Genomic DNA, 19,776 nt, shown 5'->3' with positions numbered 1-19,776 from the left:
GCAGCAAGCCGAAAAGTGCAGGCATGTGAGGGATCTAGAGGTTGACAGCATGTCTTCTTAACGGGAGTCCAGGTGGCCATCTCCACAAATGGACTTTTCAGAATCCTTGGGTGGCACCGTAGTCGGAAACCAATTCTGGTTATCGCTTCTCGGCCTTTTGGCTAAGATCAAGTGTAGTATCTGTTCTTATCAGTTTAATATCTGATACGTCCCCTATCTGGGGACCATATATTAAATGGATTTTTAGAACAGGGAGATGGAAAAAGAGCTTGCTCTGTCCACTCCACGCATTGACCTGGTATTGCAGTATCTCCAGGACCGGTGCACCCCTTCTTTAATGCAGTTTCTAAAATCAGAAAGAATTGAATTCAATGCTTTTTGTTCATTTTGCTTGTTTGTCGGATTTTGGGATGGACTCTTTGGCTTTGCTTTTCTTCTCCTCATTGGATTTTTCATGTTAAAAGTTGCAGAAGCCAGATGACAAGCTCATTTTGGTTCAACTTCAGCAACTGTGCATTGCATTGCCATGTAATGTAATGTAATGCAATGCTATCTATCTAGCTCTCCCTCTATACTTCCTTTTGGATAAACAGACATATTAGGCAAGCATTTTGGAGCTTTCACCTAAATAACTACAGGTGGTGAGATAAGCTGCACAATATAATTGACCTTTCAGTATATTGTTGCACACACACCATCTATTTAGCAAATGCCCTTGTTATCAACAGCAGCCTTTTAAACTCACCTGAGCTAACAGGTATGTGAGCTGGTTACTCTGCTGCGCTTAAAATTTCTTTTTTGGTTTGCTACAATGCCTTTTCTGAAACGTTGTCTCCCTCTGCTGGAACACTGACTTCTTTCATTTAATGCCTGCAGACTATAAAAGAGAAACCAACCCAAATTTTTGGTTGATTAGTCTGTGGCATTCTTTTAAACTGTTGCTTATGGCGGTCTCTGTGAGCTTCTCAGTGACATTCAGCCATCCAGGTATCCCGCCTGCAGTAGACGGAATGTGGCAATGGAACGCTGGCTGCGCGTGTCATAATAGGCTCTGAGCCTTTATATACCTGCGCACAGCAGCAGCCACCTTCAGTCTGCTGCTGGACAGCCAGCAGCAGCAGCAGCAGGAGAGGTAATTAATCAGCAACCCTCCTGCTAAGGGTAGACAGCTGCTCGTTCCACCCCCCCCCCCCCCGCCTTAATTGGTTCTCCTCCCTTCCAACGGTGTTGAGGCGGGTGGGAACAGCCGGGGGTTGAGGGTACTGTACTAAAAGAGGTGGAGTTATGCAGATCTAAAACGCGTGGATTGCAGCAGCAGCAAGCCGAAAAGTGCAGGCATGTGAGGGATCTAGAGGTTGACAGCATGTCTTCTTAACGGGAGTCCAGGTGGCCATCTCCACAAATGGACTTTTCAGAATCCTTGGGTGGCACCGTAGTCGGAAACCAATTCTGGTTATCGCTTCTCGGCCTTTTGGCTAAGATCAAGTGTAGTATCTTTTGAAAAGGCAGTTTTGTCCTTGGGCTGCCCTAGTAAATTGATGCATATTACACACTGGTTTGGTGCACTTGTTAGTACGCCAGGTGGCTCATAGAGTTATCTGATGGAAAACATGGCCCTCCAGGATCGAAGTCACTAGGCTGGGTAAGTGTGAGGGCTTTGGAGCAATGTGCCCCAGGAGTAGGCGCCCTGGTGGGAGTCCAAGCTTACTGGGAATGGGAACCCCAGAAAGACTTGGCTTCGTAGCACGCCGCACCTTTGCCAATCATACTTTCTGAGCAACCCCCCCTATTCCTGGCCTCCGGGCTAGGAAGGGGAATTTTTATAAACCCGGTCGGAGGTCCGGTCAGCTTTGGGCTGAGAAACCAACACAGGCTCCAGCTCCACTAGGGTGGCAGCCTAGATGGAAGCTGGGAGCACGAAAACGGCTCTTCTCCGGCTTCGGCTAGGGAGAGCATCGGAGATCCCTGACCCTCGCTGTGGCCTTCTGGCTCGGAGGGATGGGGATGGTTTATTGGGGACCCTCTCCTCCGGGAAGGGTCCACATGAATCCTCGCCTCGTGCGCTGTTTTGGTGTGACTTCGGTCACATTTTTCAGTGCCTTGGATGCAGCTTCAATCATTCAATCAAAAATCTGTTCTTATCAGTTTAATATCTGATACGTCCCCTATCTGGGGACCATATATTAAATGGATTTTTAGAACAGGGAGATGGAAAAAGAGCTTGCTCTGTCCACTCCACGCATTGACCTGGTATTGCAGTATCTCCAGGACCGGTGCACCCCTTCTTTAATGCAGTTTCTAAAATCAGAAAGAATTGAATTCAATGCTTTTTGTTCATTTTGCTTGTTTGTCGGATTTTGGGATGGACTCTTTGGCTTTGCTTTTCTTCTCCTCATTGCATTTTTCATGTTAAAAGTTGCAGAAGCCAGATGACAAGCTCATTTTGGTTCAACTTCAGCAACTGTGCATTGCATTGCCATGTAATGTAATGTAATGCAATGCTATCTATCTAGCTCTCCCTCTATACTTCCTTTTGGATAAACAGACATATTAGGCAAGCATTTTGGAGCTTTCACCTAAATAACTACAGGTGGTGAGATAAGCTGCACAATATAATTGACCTTTCAGTATATTGTTGCACACACACCATCTATTTAGCAAATGCCCTTGTTATCAACAGCAGCCTTTTAAACTCACCTGAGCTAACAGGTATGTGAGCTGGTTACTCTGCTGCGCTTAAAATTTCTTTTTTGGTTTGCTACAATGCCTTTTCTGAAACGTTGTCTCCCTCTGCTGGAACACTGACTTCTTTCATTTAATGCCTGCAGACTATAAAAGAGAAACCAACCCAAAAAGTTTGGTTGATTAGTCTGTGGCATTCTTTTAAACTGTTGCTTATGGCGGTCTCTGTGAGCTTCTCAGTGACATTCAGCCATCCAGGTATCCCGCCTGCAGTAGACGGAATGTGGCAATGGAACGCTGGCTGCGCGTGTCATAATAGGCTCTGAGCCTTTATATACCTGCGCACAGCAGCAGCCACCTTCAGTCTGCTGCTGGACAGCCAGCAGCAGCAGCAGCAGGAGAGGTAATTAATCAGCAACCGTCCTGCTAAGGGTAGACAGCTGCTCGTTCCACCCCCCCCCCCCCCGCCTTAATTGGTTCTCCTCCCTTCCAACGGTGTTGAGGCGGGTGGGAACAGCCGGGGTTTGAGGGTACTGTGCTAAAAGAGGTGGAGTTATGCAGATCTAAAACGCGTGGATTGCAGCAGCAGCAAGCCGAAAAGTGCAGGCATGTGAGGGATCTAGAGGTTGACAGCATGTCTTCTTAACGGGAGTCCAGGTGGCCATCTCCACAAATGGACTTTTCAGAATCCTTGGGTGGCACCGTAGTCGGAAACCAATTCTGGTTATCGCTTCTCGGCCTTTTGGCTAAGATCAAGTGTAGTATCTGTTCTTATCAGTTTAATATCTGATACGTCCCCTATCTGGGGACCATATATTAAATGGATTTTTAGAACAGGGAGATGGAAAAAGAGCTTGCTCTGTCCACTCCACGCATTGACCTGGTATTGCAGTATCTCCAGGACCGGTGCACCCCTTCTTTAATGCAGTTTCTAAAATCAGAAAGAATTGAATTCAATGCTTTTTGTTCATTTTGCTTGTTTGTCGGATTTTGGGATGGACTCTTTGGCTTTGCTTTTCTTCTCCTCATTGGATTTTTCATGTTAAAAGTTGCAGAAGCCAGATGACAAGCTCATTTTGGTTCAACTTCAGCAACTGTGCATTGCATTGCCATGTAATGTAATGTAATGCAATGCTATCTATCTAGCTCTCCCTCTATACTTCCTTTTGGATAAACAGACATATTAGCCAAGCATTTTGGAGCTTTCACCTAAATAACTACAGGTGGTGAGATAAGCTGCACAATATAATTGACCTTTCAGTATATTGTTGCACACACACCATCTATTTAGCAAATGCCCTTGTTATATACAGCAGCCTTTTAAACTCACCTGAGCTAACAGGTATGTGAGCTGGTTACTCTGCTGCGCTTAAAATTTCTTTTTTGGTTTGCTACAATGCCTTTTCTGAAACGTTGTCTCCCTCTGCTGGAACACTGACTTCTTTCATTTAATGCCTGCACACTATAAAAGAGAAACCAACCCAAAAAGTTTGGTTGATTAGTCTGTGGCATTCTTTTAAACTGTTGCTTATGGCGGTCTCTGTGAGCTTCTCAGTGACATTCAGCCATCCAGGTATCCCGCCTGCAGTAGACGGAATGTGGCAATGGAACGCTGGCTGCGCGTGTCATAATAGGCTCTGAGCCTTTATATACCTGCGCACAGCAGCAGCCACCTTCAGTCTGCTGCTGGACAGCCAGCAGCAGCAGCAGCAGGAGAGGTAATTAATCAGCAACCCTCCTGCTAAGGGTAGACAGCTGCTCGTTCCACCCCCCCTTCCCGCCTTAATTGGTTCTCCTCCCTTCCAACGGTGTTGAGGCGGGTGGGAACAGCCGGGGGTTGAGGGTACTGTGCTAAAAGAGGTGGAGTTATGCAGATCTAAAACGCGTGGATTGCAGCAGCAGCAAGCCGAAAAGTGCAGGCATGTGAGGGATCTAGAGGTTGACAGCATGTCTTCTTAACGGGAGTCCAGGTGGCCATCTCCACAAATGGACTTTTCAGAATCCTTGGGTGGCACCGTAGTCGGAAACCAATTCTGGTTATCGCTTCTCGGCCTTTTGGCTAAGATCAAGTGTAGTATCTGTTCTTATCAGTTTAATATCTGATACGTCCCCTATCTGGGGACCATATATTAAATGGATTTTTAGAACAGGGAGATGGAAAAAGAGCTTGCTCTGTCCACTCCACGCATTGACCTGGTATTGCAGTATCTCCAGGACCGGTGCACCCCTTCTTTAATGCAGTTTCTAAAATCAGAAAGAATTGAATTCAATGCTTTTTGTTCATTTTGCTTGTTTGTCGGATTTTGGGATGGACTCTTTGGCTTTGCTTTTCTTCTCCTCATTGCATTTTTCATGTTAAAAGTTGCAGAAGCCAGATGACAAGCTCATTTTGGTTCAACTTCAGCAACTGTGCATTGCATTGCCATGTAATGTAATGTAATGCAATGCTATCTATCTAGCTCTCCCTCTATACTTCCTTTTGGATAAACAGACATATTAGGCAAGCATTTTGGAGCTTTCACCTAAATAACTACAGGTGGTGAGATAAGCTGCACAATATAATTGACCTTTCAGTATATTGTTGCACACACACCATCTATTTAGCAAATGCCCTTGTTATCAACAGCAGCCTTTTAAACTCACCTGAGCTAACAGGTATGTGAGCTGGTTACTCTGCTGCGCTTAAAATTTCTTTTTTGGTTTGCTACAATGCCTTTTCTGAAACGTTGTCTCCCTCTGCTGGAACACTGACTTCTTTCATTTAATGCCTGCAGACTATAAAAGAGAAACCAACCCAAAAAGTTTGGTTGATTAGTCTGTGGCATTCTTTTAAACTGTTGCTTATGGCGGTCTCTGTGAGCTTCTCAGTGACATTCAGCCATCCAGGTATCCCGCCTGCAGTAGACGGAATGTGGCAATGGAACGCTGGCTGCGCGTGTCATAATAGGCTCTGAGCCTTTATATACCTGCGCACAGCAGCAGCCACCTTCAGTCTGCTGCTGGACAGCCAGCAGCAGCAGCAGCAGGAGAGGTAATTAATCAGCAACCCTCCTGCTAAGGGTAGACAGCTGCTCGTTCCACCCCCCCTTCCCGCCTTACTTGGTTCTCCTCCCTTCCAACGGTGTTGAGGCGGGTGGGAACAGCCGGGGGTTGAGGGTACTGTGCTAAAAGAGGTGGAGTTATGCAGATCTAAAACGCGTGGATTGCAGCAGCAGCAAGCCGAAAAGTGCAGGCATGTGAGGGATCTAGAGGTTGACAGCATGTCTTCTTAACGGGAGTCCAGGTGGCCATCTCCACAAATGGACTTTTCAGAATCCTTGGGTGGCACCGTAGTCGGAAACCAATTCTGGTTATCGCTTCTCGGCCTTTTGGCTAAGATCAAGTGTAGTATCTGTTCTTATCAGTTTAATATCTGATACGTCCCCTATCTGGGGACCATATATTAAATGGATTTTTAGAACAGGGAGATGGAAAAAGAGCTTGCTCTGTCCACTCCACGCATTGACCTGGTATTGCAGTATCTCCAGGACCGGTGCACCCCTTCTTTAATGCAGTTTCTAAAATCAGAAAGAATTGAATTCAATGCTTTTTGTTCATTTTGCTTGTTTGTCGGATTTTGGGATGGACTCTTTGGCTTTGCTTTTCTTCTCCTCATTGCATTTTTCATGTTAAAAGTTGCAGAAGCCAGATGACAAGCTCATTTTGGTTCAACTTCAGCAACTGTGCATTGCATTGCCATGTAATGTAATGTAATGCAATGCTATCTATCTAGCTCTCCCTCTATACTTCCTTTTGGATAAACAGACATATTAGGCAAGCATTTTGGAGCTTTCACCTAAATAACTACAGGTGGTGAGATAAGCTGCACAATATAATTGACCTTTCAGTATATTGTTGCACACACACCATCTATTTAGCAAATGCCCTTGTTATCAACAGCAGCCTTTTAAACTCACCTGAGCTAACAGGTATGTGAGCTGGTTACTCTGCTGCGCTTAAAATTTCTTTTTTGGTTTGCTACAATGCCTTTTCTGAAACGTTGTCTCCCTCTGCTGGAACACTGACTTCTTTCATTTAATGCCTGCAGACTATAAAAGAGAAACCAACCCAAAAAGTTTGGTTGATTAGTCTGTGGCATTCTTTTAAACTGTTGCTTATGGCGGTCTCTGTGAGCTTCTCAGTGACATTCAGCCATCCAGGTATCCCGCCTGCAGTAGACGGAATGTGGCAATGGAACGCTGGCTGCGCGTGTCATAATAGGCTCTGAGCCTTTATATACCTGCGCACAGCAGCAGCCACCTTCAGTCTGCTGCTGGACAGCCAGCAGCAGCAGCAGCAGGAGAGGTAATTAATCAGCAACCCTCCTGCTAAGGGTAGACAGCTGCTCGTTCCACCCCCCCCCCCGCCTTAATTGGTTCTCCTCCCTTCCAACGGTGTTGAGGCGGGTGGGAACAGCCGGGGGTTGAGGGTACTGTGCTTAAAGAGGTGGAGTTATGCAGATCTAAAACGCGTGGATTGCAGCAGCAGCAAGCCGAAAAGTGCAGGCATGTGAGGGATCTAGAGGTTGACAGCATGTCTTCTTAACGGGAGTCCAGGTGGCCATCTCCACAAATGGACTTTTCAGAATCCTTGGGTGGCACCGTAGTCGGAAACCAATTCTGGTTATCGCTTCTCGGCATTTTGGCTAAGATCAAGTGTAGGATCTGTTCTTATCAGTTTAATATCTGATACGTCCCCTATCTGGGGACCATATATTAAATGGATTTTTAGAACAGGGAGATGGAAAAAGAGCTTGCTCTGTCCACTCCACGCATTGACCTGGTATTGCAGTATCTCCAGGACCGGTGCACCCCTTCTTTAATGCAGTTTCTAAAATCAGAAAGAATTGAATTCAATGCTTTTTGTTCATTTTGCTTGTTTGTCGGATTTTGGGATGGACTCTTTGGCTTTGCTTTTCTTCTCCTCATTGGATTTTTCATGTTAAAAGTTGCAGAAGCCAGATGACAAGCTCATTTTGGTTCAACTTCAGCAACTGTGCATTGCATTGCCATGTAATGTAATGTAATGCAATGCTATCTATCTAGCTCTCCCTCTATACTTCCTTTTGGATAAACAGACATATTAGGCAAGCATTTTGGAGCTTTCACCTAAATAACTACAGGTGGTGAGATAAGCTGCACAATATAATTGACCTTTCAGTATATTGTTGCACACACACCATCTATTTAGCAAATGCCCTTGTTATCAACAGCAGCCTTTTAAACTCACCTGAGCTAACAGGTATGTGAGCTGGTTACTCTGCTGCGCTTAAAATTTCTTTTTTGGTTTGCTACAATGCCTTTTCTGAAACGTTGTCTCCCTCTGCTGGAACACTGACTTCTTTCATTTAATGCCTGCAGACTATAAAAGAGAAACCAACCCAAAAAGTTTGGTTGATTAGTCTGTGGCATTCTTTTAAACTGTTGCTTTTGGCGGTCTCTGTGAGCTTCTCAGTGACATTCAGCCATCCAGGTATCCCGCCTGCAGTAGACGGAATGTGGCAATGGAACGCTGGCTGCGCGTGTCATAATAGGCTCTGAGCCTTTATATACCTGCGCACAGCAGCAGCCACCTTCAGTCTGCTGCTGGACAGCCAGCAGCAGCAGCAGCAGGAGAGGTAATTAATCAGCAACCCTCCTGCTAAGGGTAGACAGCTGCTCGTTCCACCCCCCCCCCGCCTTAATTGGTTCTCCTCCCTTCCAACGGTGTTGAGGCGGGTGGGAACAGCCGGGGGTTGAGGGTACTGTGCTAAAAGAGGTGGAGTTATGCAGATCTAAAACGCGTGGATTGCAGCAGCAGCAAGCCGAAAAGTGCAGGCATGTGAGGGATCTAGAGGTTGACAGCATGTCTTCTTAACGGGAGTCCAGGTGGCCATCTCCACAAATGGACTTTTCAGAATCCTTGGGTGGCACCGTAGTCGGAAACCAATTCTGGTTATCGCTTCTCGGCCTTTTGGCTAAGATCAAGTGTAGTATCTGTTCTTATCAGTTTAATATCTGATACGTCCCCTATCTGGGGACCATATATTAAATGGATTTTTAGAACAGGGAGATGGAAAAAGAGCTTGCTCTGTCCACTCCACGCATTGACCTGGTATTGCAGTATCTCCAGGACCGGTGCACCCCTTCTTTAATGCAGTTTCTAAAATCAGAAAGAATTGAATTCAATGCTTTTTGTTCATTTTGCTTGTTTGTCGGATTTTGGGATGGACTCTTTGGCTTTGCTTTTCTTCTCCTCATTGGATTTTTCATGTTAAAAGTTGCAGAAGCCAGATGACAAGCTCATTTTGGTTCAACTTCAGCAACTGTGCATTGCATTGCCATGTAATGTAATGTAATGCAATGCTATCTATCTAGCTCTCCCTCTATACTTCCTTTTGGATAAACAGACATATTAGGCAAGCATTTTGGAGCTTTCACCTAAATAACTACAGGTGGTGAGATAAGCTGCACAATATAATTGACCTTTCAGTATATTGTTGCACACACACCATCTATTTAGCAAATGCCCTTGTTATCAACAGCAGCCTTTTAAACTCACCTGAGCTAACAGGTATGTGAGCTGGTTACTCTGCTGCGCTTAAAATTTCTTTTTTGGTTTGCTACAATGCCTTTTCTGAAACGTTGTCTCCCTCTGCTGGAACACTGACTTCTTTCATTTAATGCCTGCAGACTATAAAAGAGAAACCAACCCAAAAAGTTTGGTTGATTAGTCTGTGGCATTCTTTTAAACTGTTGCTTATGGCGGTCTCTGTGAGCTTCTCAGTGACATTCAGCCATCCAGGTATCCCGCCTGCAGTAGACGGAATGTGGCAATGGAACGCTGGCTGCGCGTGTCATAATAGGCTCTGAGCCTTTATATACCTGCGCACAGCAGCAGCCACCTTCAGTCTGCTGCTGGACAGCCAGCAGCAGCAGCAGCAGGAGAGGTAATTAATCAGCAACCCTCCTGCTAAGGGTAGACAGCTGCTCGTTCCACCCCCCCCCCCCGCCTTAATTGGTTCTCCTCCCTTCCAACGGTGTTGAGGCGGGTGGGAACAGCCGGGGGTTGAGGGTACTGTGCTAAAAGAGGTGGAGTTATGCAGATCTAAAACGCGTGGATTGCAGCAGCAGCAAGCCGAAAAGTGCAGGCATGTGAGGGATCTAGAGGTTGACAGCATGTCTTCTTAACGGGAGTCCAGGTGGCCATCTCCACAAATGGACTTTTCAGAATCCTTGGGTGGCACCGTAGTCGGAAACCAATTCTGGTTATCGCTTCTCGGCCTTTTGGCTAAGATCAAGTGTAGTATCTGTTCTTATCAGTTTAATATCTGATACGTCCCCTATCTGGGGACCATATATTAAATGGATTTTTAGAACAGGGAGATGGAAAAAGAGCTTGCTCTGTCCACTCCACGCATTGACCTGGTATTGCAGTATCTCCAGGACCGGTGCACCCCTTCTTTAATGCAGTTTCTAAAATCAGAAAGAATTGAATTCAATGCTTTTTGTTCATTTTGCTTGTTTGTCGGATTTTGGGATGGACTCTTTGGCTTTGCTTTTCTTCTCCTCATTGGATTTTTCATGTTAAAAGTTGCAGAAGCCAGATGACAAGCTCATTTTGGTTCAACTTCAGCAACTGTGCATTGCATTGCCATGTAATGTAATGTAATGCAATGCTATCTATCTAGCTCTCCCTCTATACTTCCTTTTGGATAAACAGACATATTAGGCAAGCATTTTGGAGCTTTCACCTAAATAACTACAGGTGGTGAGATAAGCTGCACAATATAATTGACCTTTCAGTATATTGTTGCACACACACCATCTATTTAGCAAATGCCCTTGTTATATACAGCAGCCTTTTAAACTCACCTGAGCTAACAGGTATGTGAGCTGGTTACTCTGCTGCGCTTAAAATTTCTTTTTTGGTTTGCTACAATGCCTTTTCTGAAACGTTGTCTCCCTCTGCTGGAACACTGACTTCTTTCATTTAATGCCTGCAGACTATAAAAGAGAAACCAACCCAAAAAGTTTGGTTGATTAGTCTGTGGCATTCTTTTAAACTGTTGCTTATGGCGGTCTCTGTGAGCTTCTCAGTGACATTCAGCCATCCAGGTATCCCGCCTGCAGTAGACGGAATGTGGCAATGGAACGCTGGCTGCGCGTGTCATAATAGGCTCTGAGCCTTTATATACCTGCGCACAGCAGCAGCCACCTTCAGTCTGCTGCTGGACAGCCAGCAGCAGCAGCAGCAGGAGAGGTAATTAATCAGCAACCCTCCTGCTAAGGGTAGACAGCTGCTCGTTCCACCCCCCCTTCCCGCCTTAATTGGTTCTCCTCCCTTCCAACGGTGTTGAGGCGGGTGGGAACAGCCGGAGGTTGAGGGTACTGTGCTAAAAGAGGTGGAGTTATGCAGATCTAAAACGCGTGGATTGCAGCAGCAGCAAGCCGAAAAGTGCAGGCATGTGAGGGATCTAGAGGTTGACAGCATGTCTTCTTAACGGGAGTCCAGGTGGCCATCTCCACAAATGGACTTTTCAGAATCCTTGGGTGGCACCGTAGTCGGAAACCAATTCTGGTTATCGCTTCTCGGCCTTTTGGCTAAGATCAAGTGTAGTATCTGTTCTTATCAGTTTAATATCTGATACGTCCCCTATCTGGGGACCATATATTAAATGGATTTTTAGAACAGGGAGATGGAAAAAGAGCTTGCTCTGTCCACTCCACGCATTGACCTGGTATTGCAGTATCTCCAGGACCGGTGCACCCCTTCTTTAATGCAGTTTCTAAAATCAGAAAGAATTGAATTCAATGCTTTTTGTTCATTTTGCTTGTTTGTCGGATTTTGGGATGGACTCTTTGGCTTTGCTTTTCTTCTCCTCATTGCATTTTTCATGTTAAAAGTTGCAGAAGCCAGATGACAAGCTCATTTTGGTTCAACTTCAGCAACTGTGCATTGCATTGCCATGTAATGTAATGTAATGCAATGCTATCTATCTAGCTCTCCCTCTATACTTCCTTTTGGATAAACAGACATATTAGGCAAGCATTTTGGAGCTTTCACCTAAATAACTACAGGTGGTGAGATAAGCTGCACAATATAATTGACCTTTCAGTATATTGTTGCACACACACCATCTATTTAGCAAATGCCCTTGTTATCAACAGCAGCCTTTTAAACTCACCTGAGCTAACAGGTATGTGAGCTGGTTACTCTGCTGCGCTTAAAATTTCTTTTTTGGTTTGCTACAATGCCTTTTCTGAAACGTTGTCTCCCTCTGCTGGAACACTGACTTCTTTCATTTAATGCCTGCAGACTATAAAAGAGAAACCAACCCAAAAAGTTTGGTTGATTAGTCTGTGGCATTCTTTTAAACTGTTGCTTATGGCGGTCTCTGTGAGCTTCTCAGTGACATTCAGCCATCCAGGTATCCCGCCTGCAGTAGACGGAATGTGGCAATGGAACGCTGGCTGCGCGTGTCATAATAGGCTCTGAGCCTTTATATACCTGCGCACAGCAGCAGCCACCTTCAGTCTGCTGCTGGACAGCCAGCAGCAGCAGCAGCAGGAGAGGTAATTAATCAGCAACCCTCCTGCTAAGGGTAGACAGCTGCTCGTTCCACCCCCCCCCCGCCTTAATTGGTTCTCCTCCCTTCCAACGGTGTTGAGGCGGGTGGGAACAGCCGGGGGTTGAGGGTACTGTGCTAAAAGAGGTGGAGTTATGCAGATCTAAAACGCGTGGATTGCAGCAGCAGCAAGCCGAAAAGTGCAGGCATGTGAGGGATCTAGAGGTTGACAGCATGTCTTCTTAACGGGAGTCCAGGTGGCCATCTCCACAAATGGACTTTTCAGAATCCTTGGGTGGCACCGTAGTCGGAAACCAATTCTGGTTATCGCTTCTCGGCCTTTTGGCTAAGATCAAGTGTAGTATCTGTTCTTATCAGTTTAATATCTGATACGTCCCCTATCTGGGGACCATATATTAAATGGATTTTTAGAACAGGGAGATGGAAAAAGAGCTTGCTCTGTCCACTCCACGCATTGACCTGGTATTGCAGTATCTCCAGGACCGGTGCACCCCTTCTTTAATGCAGTTTCTAAAATCAGAAAGAATTGAATTCAATGCTTTTTGTTCATTTTGCTTGTTTGTCGGATTTTGGGATGGACTCTTTGGCTTTGCTTTTCTTCTCCTCATTGGATTTTTCATGTTAAAAGTTGCAGAAGCCAGATGACAAGCTCATTTTGGTTCAACTTCAGCAACTGTGCATTGCATTGCCATGTAATGTAATGTAATGCAATGCTATCTATCTAGCTCTCCCTCTATACTTCCTTTTGGATAAACAGACATATTAGGCAAGCATTTTGGAGCTTTCACCTAAATAACTACAGGTGGTGAGATAAGCTGCACAATATAATTGACCTTTCAGTATATTGTTGCACACACACCATCTATTTAGCAAATGCCCTTGCTATCAACAGCAGCCTTTTAAACTCACCTGAGCTAACAGGTATGTGAGCTGGTTACTCTGCTGCGCTTAAAATTTCTTTTTTGGTTTGCTACAATGCCTTTTCTGAAACGTTGTCTCCCTCTGCTGGAACACTGACTTCTTTCATTTAATGCCTGCAGACTATAAAAGAGAAACCAACCCAAAAAGTTTGGTTGATTAGTCTGTGGCATTCTTTTAAACTGTTGCTTTTGGCGGTCTCTGTGAGCTTCTCAGTGACATTCAGCCATCCAGGTATCCCGCCTGCAGTAGACGGAATGTGGCAATGGAACGCTGGCTGCGCGTGTCATAATAGGCTCTGAGCCTTTATATACCTGCGCACAGCAGCAGCCACCTTCAGTCTGCTGCTGGACAGCCAGCAGCAGCAGCAGCAGGAGAGGTAATTAATCAGCAACCCTCCTGCTAAGGGTAGACAGCTGCTCGTTCCACCCCCCCCCGCCTTAATTGGCTCTCCTCCCTTCCAACGGTGTTGAGGCGGGTGGGAACAGCCGGGGGTTGAGGGTACTGTGCTAAAAGAGGTGGAGTTATGCAGATCTAAAACGCGTGGATTGCAGCAGCAGCAAGCCGAAAAGTGCAGGCATGTGAGGGATCTAGAGGTTGACAGCATGTCTTCTTAACGGGAGTCCAGGTGGCCATCTCCACAAATGGACTTTTCAGAATCCTTGGGTGGCACCGTAGTCGGAAACCAATTCTGGTTATCGCTTCTCGGCCTTTTGGCTAAGATCAAGTGTAGTATCTGTTCTTATCAGTTTAATATCTGATACGTCCCCTATCTGGGGACCATATATTAAATGGATTTTTAGAACAGGGAGATGGAAAAAGAGCTTGCTCTGTCCACTCCACGCATTGACCTGGTATTGCAGTATCTCCAGGACCGGTGCACCCCTTCTTTAATGCAGTTTCTAAAATCAGAAAGAATTGAATTCAATGCTTTTTGTTCATTTTGCTTGTTTGTCGGATTTTGGGATGGACTCTTTGGCTTTGCTTTTCTTCTCCTCATTGGATTTTTCATGTTAAAAGTTGCAGAAGCCAGATGACAAGCTCATTTTGGTTCAACTTCAGCAACTGTGCATTGCATTGCCATGTAATGTAATGTAATGCAATGCTATCTATCTAGCTCTCCCTCTATACTTCCTTTTGGATAAACAGACATATTAGGCAAGCATTTTGGAGCTTTCACCTAAATAACTACAGGTGGTGAGATAAGCTGCACAATATAATTGACCTTTCAGTATATTGTTGCACACACACCATCTATTTAGCAAATGCCCTTGTTATCAACAGCAGCCTTTTAAACTCACCTGAGCTAACAGGTATGTGAGCTGGTTACTCTGCTGCGCTTAAAATTTCTTTTTTGGTTTGCTACAATGCCTTTTCTGAAACGTTGTCTCCCTCTGCTGGAACACTGACTTCTTTCATTTAATGCCTGCAGACTATAAAAGAGAAACCAACCCAAAAAGTTTGGTTGATTAGTCTGTGGCATTCTTTTAAACTGTTGCTTATGGCGGTCTCTGTGAGCTTCTCAGTGACATTCAGCCATCCAGGTATCCCGCCTGCAGTAGACGGAATGTGGCAATGGAACGCTGGCTGCGCGTGTCATAATAGGCTCTGAGCCTTTATATACCTGCGCACAGCAGCAGCCACCTTCAGTCTGCTGCTGGACAGCCAGCAGCAGCAGCAGCAGGAGAGGTAATTAATCAGCAACCCTCCTGCTAAGGGTAGACAGCTGCTCGTTCCACCCCCCCCCCCGCCTTAATTGGTTCTCCTCCCTTCCAACGGTGTTGAGGCGGGTGGGAACAGCCGGGGGTTGAGGGTACTGTGCTAAAAGAGGTGGAGTTATGCAGATCTAAAACGCGTGGATTGCAGCAGCAGCAAGCCGAAAAGTGCAGGCATGTGAGGGATCTAGAGGTTGACAGCATGTCTTCTTAACGGGAGTCCAGGTGGCCATCTCCACAAATGGACTTTTCAGAATCCTTGGGTGGCACCGTAGTCGGAAACCAATTCTGGTTATCGCTTCTCGGCCTTTTGGCTAAGATCAAGTGTAGTATCTGTTCTTATCAGTTTAATATCTGATACGTCCCCTATCTGGGGACCATATATTAAATGGATTTTTAGAACAGGGAGATGGAAAAAGAGCTTGCTCTGTCCACTCCACGCATTGACCTGGTATTGCAGTATCTCCAGGACCGGTGCACCCCTTCTTTAATGCAGTTTCTAAAATCAGAAAGAATTGAATTCAATGCTTTTTGTTCATTTTGCTTGTTTGTCGGATTTTGGGATGGACTCTTTGGCTTTGCTTTTCTTCTCCTCATTGGATTTTTCATGTTAAAAGTTGCAGAAGCCAGATGACAAGCTCATTTTGGTTCAACTTCAGCAACTGTGCATTGCATTGCCATGTAATGTAATGTAATGCAATGCTATCTATCTAGCTCTCCCTCTATACTTCCTTTTGGATAAACAGACATATTAGGCAAGCATTTTGGAGCTTTCACCTAAATAACTACAGGTGGTGAGATAAGCTGCACAATATAATTGACCTTTCAGTATATTGTTGCACACACACCATCTATTTAGCAAATGCCCTTGTTATCAACAGCAGCCTTTTAAACTCACCTGAGCTAACAGGTATGTGAGCTGGTTACTCTGCTGCGCTTAAAATTTCTTTTTTGGTTTGCTACAATGCCTTTTCTGAAACGTTGTCTCCCTCTGCTGGAACACTGACTTCTTTCATTTAATGCCTGCAGACTATAAAAGAGAAACCAACCCAAAAAGTTTGGTTGATTAGTCTGTGGCATTCTTTTAAACTGTTGCTTATGGCGGTCTCTGTGAGCTTCTCAGTGACATTCAGCCATCCAGGTATCCCGCCTGCAGTAGACGGAATGTGGCAATGGAACGCTGGCTGCGCGTGTCATAATAGGCTCTGAGCCTTTATATACCTGCGCACAGCAGCAGCCACCTTCAGTCTGCTGCTGGACAGCCAGCAGCAGCAGCAGCAGGAGAGGTAATTAATCAGCAACCCTCCTGCTAAGGGTAGACAGCTGCTCGTTCCACCCCCCCCCCCGCCTTAATTGGTTCTCCTCCCTTCCAACGGTGTTGAGGCGGGTGGGAACAGCCGGGGGTTGAGGGTACTGTGCTAAAAGAGGTGGAGTTATGCAGATCTAAAACGCGTGGATTGCAGCAGCAGCAAGCCGAAAAGTGCAGGCATGTGAGGGATCTAGAGGTTGACAGCATGTCTTCTTAACGGGAGTCCAGGTGGCCATCTCCACAAATGGACTTTTCAGAATCCTTGGGTGGCACCGTAGTCGGAAACCAATTCTGGTTATCGCTTCTCGGCCTTTTGGCTAAGATCAAGTGTAGTATCTGTTCTTATCAGTTTAATATCTGATACGTCCCCTATCTGGGGACCATATATTAAATGGATTTTTAGAACAGGGAGATGGAAAAAGAGCTTGCTCTGTCCACTCCACGCATTGACCTGGTATTGCAGTATCTCCAGGACCGGTGCACCCCTTCTTTAATGCAGTTTCTAAAATCAGAAAGAATTGAATTCAATGCTTTTTGTTCATTTTGCTTGTTTGTCGGATTTTGGGATGGACTCTTTGGCTTTGCTTTTCTTCTCCTCATTGGATTTTTCATGTTAAAAGTTGCAGAAGCCAGATGACAAGCTCATTTTGGTTCAACTTCAGCAACTGTGCATTGCATTGCCATGTAATGTAATGTAATGCAATGCTATCTATCTAGCTCTCCCTCTATACTTCCTTTTGGATAAACAGACATATTAGGCAAGCATTTTGGAGCTTTCACCTAAATAACTACAGGTGGTGAGATAAGCTGCACAATATAATTGACCTTTCAGTATATTGTTGCACACACACCATCTATTTAGCAAATGCCCTTGTTATCAACAGCAGCCTTTTAAACTCACCTGAGCTAACAGGTATGTGAGCTGGTTACTCTGCTGCGCTTAAAATTTCTTTTTTGGTTTGCTACAATGCCTTTTCTGAAACGTTGTCTCCCTCTGCTGGAACACTGACTTCTTTCATTTAATGCCTGCAGACTATAAAAGAGAAACCAACCCAAAAAGTTTGGTTGATTAGTCTGTGGCATTCTTTTAAACTGTTGCTTATGGCGGTCTCTGTGAGCTTCTCAGTGACATTCAGCCATCCAGGTATCCCGCCTGCAGTAGACGGAATGTGGCAATGGAACGCTGGCTGCGCGTGTCATAATAGGCTCTGAGCCTTTATATACCTGCGCACAGCAGCAGCCACCTTCAGTCTGCTGCTGGACAGCCAGCAGCAGCAGCAGCAGGAGAGGTAATTAATCAGCAACCCTCCTGCTAAGGGTAGACAGCTGCTCGTTCCACCCCCCCCCCCCGCCTTAATTGGTTCTCCTCCCTTCCAACGGTGTTGAGGCGGGTGGGAACAGCCGGGGGTTGAGGGTACTGTGCTAAAAGAGGTGGAGTTATGCAGATCTAAAACGCGTGGATTGCAGCAGCAGCAAGCCGAAAAGTGCAGGCATGTGAGGGATCTAGAGGTTGACAGCATGTCTTCTTAACGGGAGTCCAGGTGGCCATCTCCACAAATGGACTTTTCAGAATCCTTGGGTGGCACCGTAGTCGGAAACCAATTCTGGTTATCGCTTCTCGGCCTTTTGGCTAAGATCAAGTGTAGTATCTGTTCTTATCAGTTTAATATCTGATACGTCCCCTATCTGGGGACCATATATTAAATGGATTTTTAGAACAGGGAGATGGAAAAAGAGCTTGCTCTGTCCACTCCACGCATTGACCTGGTATTGCAGTATCTCCAGGACCGGTGCACCCCTTCTTTAATGCAGTTTCTAAAATCAGAAAGAATTGAATTCAATGCTTTTTGTTCATTTTGCTTGTTTGTCGGATTTTGGGATGGACTCTTTGGCTTTGCTTTTCTTCTCCTCATTGGATTTTTCATGTTAAAAGTTGCAGAAGCCAGATGACAAGCTCATTTTGGTTCAACTTCAGCAACTGTGCATTGCATTGCCATGTAATGTAATGCAATGCAATGCTATCTATCTAGCTCTTCCTCTATACTTCCTTTTGGATAAACAGACATATTAGGCAAGCATTTTGGAGCTTTCACCTAAATAACTACAGGTGGTGAGATAAGCTGCACAATATAATTGACCTTTCAGTATATTGTTGCACACACACCATCTATTTAGCAAATGCCCTTGTTATCAACAGCAGCCTTTTAAACTCACCTGAGCTAACAGGTATGTGAGCTGGTTACTCTGCTGCGCTTAAAATTTCTTTTTTGGTTTGCTACAATGCCTTTTCTGAAACGTTGTCTCCCTCTGCTGGAACACTGACTTCTTTCATTTAATGCCTGCAGACTATAAAAGAGAAACCAACCCAAAAAGTTTGGTTGATTAGTCTGTGGCATTCTTTTAAATTGTTGCTTATGGCGGTCTCTGTGAGCTTCTCAGTGACATTCAGCCATCCAGGTATCCCGCCTGCAGTAGACGGAATGTGGCAATGGAACGCTGGCTGCGCGTGTCATAATAGGCTCTGAGCCTTTATATACCTGCGCACAGCAGCAGCCACCTTCAGTCTGCTGCTGGACAGCCAGCAGCAGCAGCAGCAGGAGAGGTAATTAATCAGCAACCCTCCTGCTAAGGGTAGACAGCTGCTCGTTCCACCCCCCCCCCCCCGCCTTAATTGGTTCTCCTCCCTTCCAACGGTGTTGAGGCGGGTGGGAACAGCCGGGGGTTGAGGGTACTGTGCTAAAAGAAGTGGAGTTATGCAGATCTAAAACGCGTGGATTGCAGCAGCAGCAAGCCGAAAAGTGCAGGCATGTGAGGGATCTAGAGGTTGACAGCATGTCTTCTTAACGGGAGTCCAGGTGGCCATCTCCACAAATGGACTTTTCAGAATCCTTGGGTGGCACCGTAGTCGGAAACCAATTCTGGTTATCGCTTCTCGGCCTTTTGGCTAAGATCAAGTGTAGTATCTGTTCTTATCAGTTTAATATCTGATACGTCCCCTATCTGGGGACCATATATTAAATGGATTTTTAGAACAGGGAGATGGAAAAAGAGCTTGCTCTGTCCACTCCACGCATTGACCTGGTATTGCAGTATCTCCAGGACCGGTGCACCCCTTCTTTAATGCAGTTTCTAAAATCAGAAAGAATTGAATTCAATGCTTTTTGTTCATTTTGCTTGTTTGTCGGATTTTGGGATGGACTCTTTGGCTTTGCTTTTCTTCTCCTCATTGGATTTTTCATGTTAAAAGTTGCAGAAGCCAGATGACAAGCTCATTTTGGTTCAACTTCAGCAACTGTGCATTGCATTGCCATGTAATGTAATGTAATGCAATGCTATCTATCTAGCTCTCCCTCTATACTTCCTTTTGGATAAACAGACATATTAGGCAAGCATTTTGGAGCTTTCACCTAAATAACTACAGGTGGTGAGATAAGCTGCACAATATAATTGACCTTTCAGTATATTGTTGCACACACACCATCTATTTAGCAAATGCCCTTGTTATCAACAGCAGCCTTTTAAACTCACCTGAGCTAACAGGTATG

The 19,776-nt window shown here is 45.3% G+C and overlaps 15 non-coding genes and 1 pseudogene across 15 annotated transcripts; all 16 read left to right on the top strand.

Annotated features, from left to right (window-relative positions):
• The first annotated feature begins 141 nt into the window (after nt 1-141).
• On the top strand, nt 142-332 carry LOC141210893 (U2 spliceosomal RNA). Its single transcript, XR_012280886.1, has one exon. It is a non-coding gene; the product is annotated as a U2 spliceosomal RNA (small nuclear RNA).
• A 1,123-nt stretch (nt 333-1,455) lies between these two features.
• On the top strand, nt 1,456-1,571 carry LOC141210756 (U2 spliceosomal RNA; annotated as a pseudogene).
• Nucleotides 1,572-2,095: 524 nt separating this feature from the next.
• On the top strand, nt 2,096-2,284 carry LOC141210571 (U2 spliceosomal RNA). Its single transcript, XR_012280727.1, has one exon. It is a non-coding gene; the product is annotated as a U2 spliceosomal RNA (small nuclear RNA).
• Nucleotides 2,285-3,408: 1,124 nt separating this feature from the next.
• LOC141210892 (U2 spliceosomal RNA) lies at nt 3,409-3,599 on the top strand. The gene has a single exon (XR_012280885.1). It is a non-coding gene; the product is annotated as a U2 spliceosomal RNA (small nuclear RNA).
• A 1,122-nt stretch (nt 3,600-4,721) lies between these two features.
• Nucleotides 4,722-4,912, top strand: LOC141210891 (U2 spliceosomal RNA). The gene has a single exon (XR_012280884.1). It is a non-coding gene; the product is annotated as a U2 spliceosomal RNA (small nuclear RNA).
• A 1,122-nt stretch (nt 4,913-6,034) lies between these two features.
• Nucleotides 6,035-6,225, top strand: LOC141210890 (U2 spliceosomal RNA). The gene has a single exon (XR_012280883.1). It is a non-coding gene; the product is annotated as a U2 spliceosomal RNA (small nuclear RNA).
• Nucleotides 6,226-7,346: 1,121 nt separating this feature from the next.
• Nucleotides 7,347-7,537, top strand: LOC141210473 (U2 spliceosomal RNA). The gene has a single exon (XR_012280641.1). It is a non-coding gene; the product is annotated as a U2 spliceosomal RNA (small nuclear RNA).
• Nucleotides 7,538-8,657: 1,120 nt separating this feature from the next.
• On the top strand, nt 8,658-8,848 carry LOC141210889 (U2 spliceosomal RNA). Its single transcript, XR_012280882.1, has one exon. It is a non-coding gene; the product is annotated as a U2 spliceosomal RNA (small nuclear RNA).
• A 1,122-nt stretch (nt 8,849-9,970) lies between these two features.
• LOC141210888 (U2 spliceosomal RNA) lies at nt 9,971-10,161 on the top strand. The gene has a single exon (XR_012280881.1). It is a non-coding gene; the product is annotated as a U2 spliceosomal RNA (small nuclear RNA).
• Nucleotides 10,162-11,283: 1,122 nt separating this feature from the next.
• LOC141210887 (U2 spliceosomal RNA) lies at nt 11,284-11,474 on the top strand. The gene has a single exon (XR_012280880.1). It is a non-coding gene; the product is annotated as a U2 spliceosomal RNA (small nuclear RNA).
• A 1,120-nt stretch (nt 11,475-12,594) lies between these two features.
• Nucleotides 12,595-12,785, top strand: LOC141210886 (U2 spliceosomal RNA). The gene has a single exon (XR_012280879.1). It is a non-coding gene; the product is annotated as a U2 spliceosomal RNA (small nuclear RNA).
• A 1,119-nt stretch (nt 12,786-13,904) lies between these two features.
• LOC141210885 (U2 spliceosomal RNA) lies at nt 13,905-14,095 on the top strand. Its single transcript, XR_012280878.1, has one exon. It is a non-coding gene; the product is annotated as a U2 spliceosomal RNA (small nuclear RNA).
• A 1,121-nt stretch (nt 14,096-15,216) lies between these two features.
• On the top strand, nt 15,217-15,407 carry LOC141210883 (U2 spliceosomal RNA). The gene has a single exon (XR_012280876.1). It is a non-coding gene; the product is annotated as a U2 spliceosomal RNA (small nuclear RNA).
• A 1,121-nt stretch (nt 15,408-16,528) lies between these two features.
• LOC141210882 (U2 spliceosomal RNA) lies at nt 16,529-16,719 on the top strand. The gene has a single exon (XR_012280875.1). It is a non-coding gene; the product is annotated as a U2 spliceosomal RNA (small nuclear RNA).
• A 1,122-nt stretch (nt 16,720-17,841) lies between these two features.
• LOC141210881 (U2 spliceosomal RNA) lies at nt 17,842-18,032 on the top strand. The gene has a single exon (XR_012280874.1). It is a non-coding gene; the product is annotated as a U2 spliceosomal RNA (small nuclear RNA).
• A 1,123-nt stretch (nt 18,033-19,155) lies between these two features.
• Nucleotides 19,156-19,346, top strand: LOC141210880 (U2 spliceosomal RNA). The gene has a single exon (XR_012280873.1). It is a non-coding gene; the product is annotated as a U2 spliceosomal RNA (small nuclear RNA).
• The last annotated feature ends 430 nt before the right edge of the window (nt 19,347-19,776 follow it).

Source organism: Phyllobates terribilis, unplaced genomic scaffold (assembly GCF_046119375.1).
Source record: "Phyllobates terribilis strain yellow unplaced genomic scaffold, ASM4611937v1 Scaffold_169__1_contigs__length_4117513, whole genome shotgun sequence".
NCBI classification, from domain to species: Eukaryota; Metazoa; Chordata; class Amphibia; order Anura; family Dendrobatidae; genus Phyllobates; species Phyllobates terribilis.
Note: the sequence above shows the minus strand (reverse complement) of the source record. Positions and strands in the feature narration are given on the sequence as shown.